This window comes from Mesoplodon densirostris, chromosome 5 (assembly GCF_025265405.1).
Source record: "Mesoplodon densirostris isolate mMesDen1 chromosome 5, mMesDen1 primary haplotype, whole genome shotgun sequence".
Lineage (NCBI taxonomy): Eukaryota > Metazoa > Chordata > Mammalia > Artiodactyla > Ziphiidae > Mesoplodon > Mesoplodon densirostris.
The window spans coordinates 106,782,413-106,788,873 of record NC_082665.1 but is presented as its reverse complement, the minus strand read 5'-3'; the positions used below and the strand labels follow the sequence as shown (position 1 = coordinate 106,788,873).

Genomic DNA, 6,461 nt, shown 5'->3' with positions numbered 1-6,461 from the left:
TGGAGCACCTAACTCTTTCCCTCCCCTCTCCTTGTGGAGGGGTGGGGCAGAGCCTGTGAGAGAAAGGGCAAATCAGTGTCTGCAGTGAGGGGCAGAGGTTGAAATCCCAGGCCTAGCATCTAAGTAAGGAACAGAGTGTGGTGCAACGCACACACACCATCACGCCTCCGAAAGAGGTCCCACCCAGGAGTGACTCAGATGCTTTGGACACCTTTCCCTGTGTGGGAAGCATGGGTGGGGCTGGATCGGGCAGATCTCCCCACTGTTCAAAAGCAGCCACTCTTGCTTGTGAGGGGTGCCTGCGAGGTTGCTGCTCATCTCCCGCTGTCGCCCTGGTGGCCCTGACATACACACTGAGACCATGGGAACCCTCGGGGGACACCTGGTAGCAGGGATCTTCTTCTTCTTCTTCTCACTCTACTAACTGGTGCTGGTGTCTTTGGCCCTGCTACAGGGACAGAGGTTCCTCAAAGCCCCTCTGTCCCCAAGGGAGAAGCGAGGGCACAGGTGGTGGCAGCTGGTCCCTGTGGAAGGAGTGGGGAAGGTGGTTTTCTACCTGATTCTCATCTTCCCCGAGGTCTTCTACCCGCCAGGAACAAAGTGGCTGATGATGGTGGACTGGGAGGCCCCTCAGCGACAGTTCACGTTCAAGGACGAGTGGTGGCACTTCACCACATATGGGTCCTTCCTCCTCAGTGGCGTGGTGGACACCACGAGCCAGGCACGCCAGGCATGTGAAGCTGGAGCAGGCAGCCGAGGCTCTGGCCTTCTGTGCACTGGTGCTGCTGGTGGTGACCCACACTGAGCACAAGGGTGCCCTGGAGACCCATGTGCACACGCTGTTCACAGTGCCTGCCTTCCTGGTCAGCCTGGTGCTCATCATCGAGATCTCGGTCCCCAGCCAGCCCCAGCTCTGGGTACTCAAGACTTGGATGGGGCTGGTGCTCAGCAGCTGGCTGATGCAGCTAAGCATCCTGATGTACACGCCTCCCTCTGGGCAGCCCTGGAGAGGGGAAAACCCCATGGACCTCGCCTTCCTCACCATCTTCTTCTGCTGGCACCTGGCCCTAGGGGCTGCCTTGCTGGCCGCCATCTATGACCTCTGCAGCCTCTGGCATGATCGCTTCTCCTCCTGGAGAAAGGTCCCAGGTGCCATGTACCACCTGTGATCCATAGGCGAGGGCAGTGAAGAGCTTGAGAAGCTCTGGGCAGGGGCCCAACTACGAGAAGGGGGTGTCTAGGTATAGAATCTGTCCCTGTGCTGCACCCTTTGTAATGAGAGTTTTGAGGATGCCCCCTGTGTGCCTAGCGCAGAAATGTCCTGGGATCTGCAATGTGGCTTTCCATCACAGGGGTCCCCTTCCTTGTTCCTAAATGAACCTTCCAGCTCCTAGGATTCCTGCTATCTATCTCTCTGTTCTCTCCAGGCCTGTTTCTTTCCTGTCTCGCTATTCAGTATGGTTCCTAACCATGGACTTACATGAAGTGAGAACAGGAGTAGTATTTTTCATTGACAGCTTTTGGGATCCAAGAGGAAGAAATGAAATGAGGGAACAGAGAGAGATGGAGGGTCTCTGGGGACTCAGCAGGGCTCTGTGTGTGTGAAGCGGGGCTGGCTTAGCGTGTGCACGTGTGTGCCGGCGGCGGCTGAAGTGGTGAAATGTGTGAAAGGGAAGGGACTCTGTTTTCACATCGTGGTGAGGACTTCTGTTTTCTTCATTTCTCTCTGTTTTTTATTCACACTAAGTGTAACAGGAAGAAGAGCTGTTTTTTTTTCTTTCTTTTTTTTTTTATTAGTTTCTGCTTTATAACAAAGTGAATCAGTCATACATATACATCTGTTCCCACATCCCTTCCCTCTTGCATCTCCCTCCCTCCCACCCTCCCTATCCCACCCCTCCAGGTGGTCACAAAGCACCGAGCTGATCTCCCCGTGCTATGCGGCTGCTTCCCACTATCTATCTACCTTAGGTTTGGTAGTGTATATATGTCCATGCCTCTCTTTCGCTTTGTCATAGCTTACCCTTCCCCCTCCCCATATCCTCAAGTCCATTCTCAAGTAGGTCTGTGTCTTTATTCTTGTTTTACCCCTAGGTTCTTCATAACATTTTTTTCCTTAAATTCCATATATATGTGTTAGCATACGGTATTTGTCTTTCCCTTTCTAAAGAAGATGTGGCACATATATACAATGGAATATTACTCAGCCATAAAAAGAAACGAAACTGAGTTATTTGTAATGAGGTGGATAGACCTAGAGTCTGTCATACAGAGTGAAGAGCTGGTTTTGTTGTTACTGTTTTTTAATCTAAACTGGACGAGGCTACTTCTGCCTGAGGGAGTAAGGGATGAGGGGAAAGGGGGTGGCAATCAGTTTAGCAGGGCTCAAGTCTGGGGAGAAAGGAGGCAAGGGAGGAATTCCCAAAGGTGGGTGTAAGAAACAAGGATTATATTTGTATAATTTTAAGTTGTTTGGGTTCTGCTGTGACATAAAACAACTCCATTGCTTATGCAGAGTCTTTCAGTAAAGTCTTATGATACACGTACATGTGTCTTGTGTGAGTGATTCTGGGGCAAGATCAAAGAAAGGGCCCAGATTTCAGGTGGTGGGAGCAGAAGGGGAAGAACCGCCATGAAACATGGGGCACAGATGGCCTCAGTGGTTCTGAAGATGCAGGGACTCGGAGCCAAGAGGGAAACTGCAGCCCCTGGAACCTGCAGACCTTTCCAGCCAGTCACTGAGTTCCTCCCAGAATGAGGAGAGGAGGTGCTAACAAATTCACATACTCAGTGAAATATATGAAAGCAAACTATATAAAAATACTTATCCCCGGGTACAATTAGAAAACTGCTTCTGATAACATGTGTCTGCTTATGTGAGATGATAAACGCAGCATTTGGAAGTCTGAAGATGCAGGAAGACGGGAGGAGATGCTGGCCATAGATGTGGACAAAGGACCACAGAGAACAGTGCCCACACATGAAGCCGTGGCAATTCTGCCATGGCACACGCAGTCAGAGATGCTGTCCTCAGAGATAAAAAATCTCTATGAAGCACAGAGAGGGATTTGCATTTGCAGATGGAGGGCAAGATGGGCTGCACATTGTCCTCTGACATATGCCTGGACACTCCCTAAAGAAGCAGGGTGCTAGAGTGTGGAAACAGGCCCTGGAAACAGTAGGACAGGGGTTAAAGTAAAGAAGGGGAGCAAGGGAAAGGATGGAAGTGGGGCAAGGGTCTGGCAAGTCACATGGGCTGGGCTGGCAGAGGAGCGACACTCTGGGTCTAAGGAAGAGACATGTCTTCCTCCAGCAGCTGGAACCAGGCCAGCCTCAGCTTTCCTCCCCAGCAAAGCAGGAATCAACCTAAGGAAAGGTCAGCACCCTTCTTCCTGTCCCCACCCTAAAAAGCCCAGAAACAGAGCCAGCTTTACCGGCGGCTTGTGCGCCCCCAGCAGTGAAAGCACCGAGTCCTAACCACTGGACTGCCAGGGAATTCCCAGGGCCCCTCACTTTATATCTTCCGTCCAAAGCCCTGGGAGAGGCCATAGCAAGGGGTCCATATGATCGCTTATCACTGAAAAATAGCAAAAGTTAGATATTTCTGTATTCTTTTTTTCTCCATAAAGTCTGGCTGCACCCTCTCCCTGAAGACTTAACACAGATTTACTTTCAGGATGCCTTATGATAAACACATCTCCTTCCCTGTTAGTAGACCATCCTTTATTCAAGGATAATGGTAAGACTCTTCCTTCTTCAGCTTGGAAACAAGAAGCTTAAAATGCTGATGACATCACACACTGGCTGAGAACCACCTGCTAAAGTAGAATCCCTCAGTCAACAAATGTAAATAAGTCTTATCAGATGCTGGGCCTGACTTAAAGAGGAGGAATTAGAGGTGCAGAAAACTGATGGCTAGGAGAGAGGTGGGAAGTAATTTACAGAGGTGGGTCCTGTTTATCTTCATTTGTGCTGTGTGCCGGAATTCTTGTCCTGCACATCTGGCCCTCGCCCAGCGAATCAGTCATGGCTCTCTAGAGAATCAGAACCAATAGGATGTGGATAGACAGACAGAGAATTTAAGGAATGGACTCATGAAATTGTGAGGACTGGCAAGTCCAAAATCTTCAGGGCACACCAGCAGGCTGGAGACCCAGGGGAGAGTTGATGTTGCCATCTTGAGTCTGAAGGCAGTCTGGAGGCAGAATTCCTTCCTCCTCAGGACACCGCAGACTTTTCTTTTAAGGCTTTCAACTGACTGGATGAGGCCCACCTACACTATGGAGAGTAATCTGCATATTCAAAGTACATTAATTTAAATGTTAATCACATTTGTTAAAAATACCTTCTCAGGGATTTCCCTGGTGGTCCAGTGGGTAAGACTCCACGCTCCCAATGCAGGGGGCCCCGGTTCAATCCCTGGTCTGGGAACTAGATCCCACATGCCACAACTCAAAAAAAAAAAAGATCCCACATGCCGCAAGGAAGATCCCACATGCAGCAACTAAGACTCAGCACAGCGGGCTTCCCTGGTGGCGCAGTGGTTAAGAATTCGCCTGCCAATGCAGGGGACACACGTTTGAGCCCTGGTCTGGGAAGATCCCACATGCTGTGGAGCAACTAAGCCCATGCACCACAACTACTGAGCCTGTGCTCTAGAGCCCATGAGCCACAACTACTGAGCCCACGTGCCACAACGACTGAAACCCATGAACCTAGAGCCCATGCTCCGCAACAAGAGAAGCCATCACAATGAGAAGCCTGCGCACCACAACGAAGAGTAGCCCCCACTTGCTGCAACTAGAGAAAGCCCACACGCAGCAACGAACACCCAACGCAGCCAAAGATAAAATAAATAAATTTATTTATTTAAAAAAAAGACTCAGCACAGACAAATATATATATATATATATATATATATATATATATATATATATATATTTAAATACCTCATAAAAAAAAAAACCTTCATAGCAACATCTAGACTGGTGTTTGACCAAACAACTGAGTACCGTGGCCCAGCCAAGTTAATTAACCATCATACTCAACATAATGGAACATGGCTACTCAAACATGATTTATGTCAACTGTGTTTGTCATGATTGTTGGAGACCTTCCAAAAGAATAACAGTAACTTCATTTTAAATGAACTCCATCATTATTGGCTCTGACTGCAGTGTGACTACAACTAAATAATGTTCTATGGACTTTATCCCTTCCCTGTATCCTCCAGAAGGAGAATGATAGAGTGATGGGTGTGCAGGTAGGTGACACTTGTTTTTAAATTAAAAAAATAATGCTTAGAGGCTTTTTTTTCTTTTTCATGTTACATATTTTAGACATCTTAGAAAATAACAAAAAGTAGTTTAAAGTATTTTGAAATCTACCATAATGCTCTTACCCAGAATTAATTACTGCCTGGCAGGGCTAAAAGGGTAGAATGTATTTCAACTACACTAAGAGGTTGGATGGTAGGGTTAGGGTTTATATATCAGAGATGAGGCCTTTCCTGCTGAAGATGACTGATGTGCCTGATGACCAAGGCGTGGCTGACTGAAAAGTGTTGCAGGTGAAGTCACTGAAGATAAGGAAATCCAGAACTGGGAGTCTAGTGCTGTGGGAAGGAACTGAGTAAGGATATTGACATGCTTGGAAGATGGCAACGTTGGGCTGGAGAAGAACCCAGAGCCCAGTCTGCGGCAAATTTGGAGGAGGGGGAGGTGGTAAGTTATCAAGGATGGCCAGAAAACAGAAAATGTGACTAACATTAGCTTCAAAGGAGGAAGTGATCAGGGTTAAGCAGACATAGTAATACCTACCCCACAGAGGTACTGTGAGAAATAAATAAGGTTCTGCATAAACAACACTTAATACACAGTATGGTGTACAGTAGCTGCTCAATACATATTAGCTTGAGATTCTGAATATACATATGCGCCATGACCAGACCATATATAAAAATAAAACTCTGACCCACGATCTGCAGCAACCAGCCCAGGAAGCCAGCCTGCTGTCTATAAATCAGACCTGTAGAAAGTCAGCTATCGCTCACTACTAACCAGTCCAGGTAGCCAAATAACAACCCCTGTAACAACTGACCCAAAATGGGAAGGACCTGATTAATAACTAACAGCTTCCCTAATTTCTGCCCTGCTTCCAACTTAGGGCCAACCAAAGAAAGCCAAATATGCGTCCCTAAACAACCACATGATGCCCCACTTCTAGTTAGCCAGCCTGCAGCCTCCCTATGCCAGCAGCCTCCAATCAAGGCATAACTGATGCTTTTTCTTTTTTTTTTCCCACTATGAAGCGTTCCCATTCCTCTGCCTGTCTTTGAGTCTTTGCCAAAAAGCAAATAAAGGCGGCTAACTCCCTTGCTATAGCAAGCCCTGAATATAAAGCCTTTTCTTGTTCTCCTTTGATTGGTTTTCATCTATTTTCACGTGTTTAATTCTTTCATT

General features: G+C 47.6%; 1 pseudogene; it reads left to right on the top strand.

Moving 5' to 3' along the window:
- The first annotated feature begins 361 nt into the window (after window positions 1–361).
- Window positions 362–1,241, top strand: LOC132490895 (transmembrane epididymal protein 1-like; annotated as a pseudogene).
- Window positions 1,242–6,461: the final 5,220 nt, after the last annotated feature.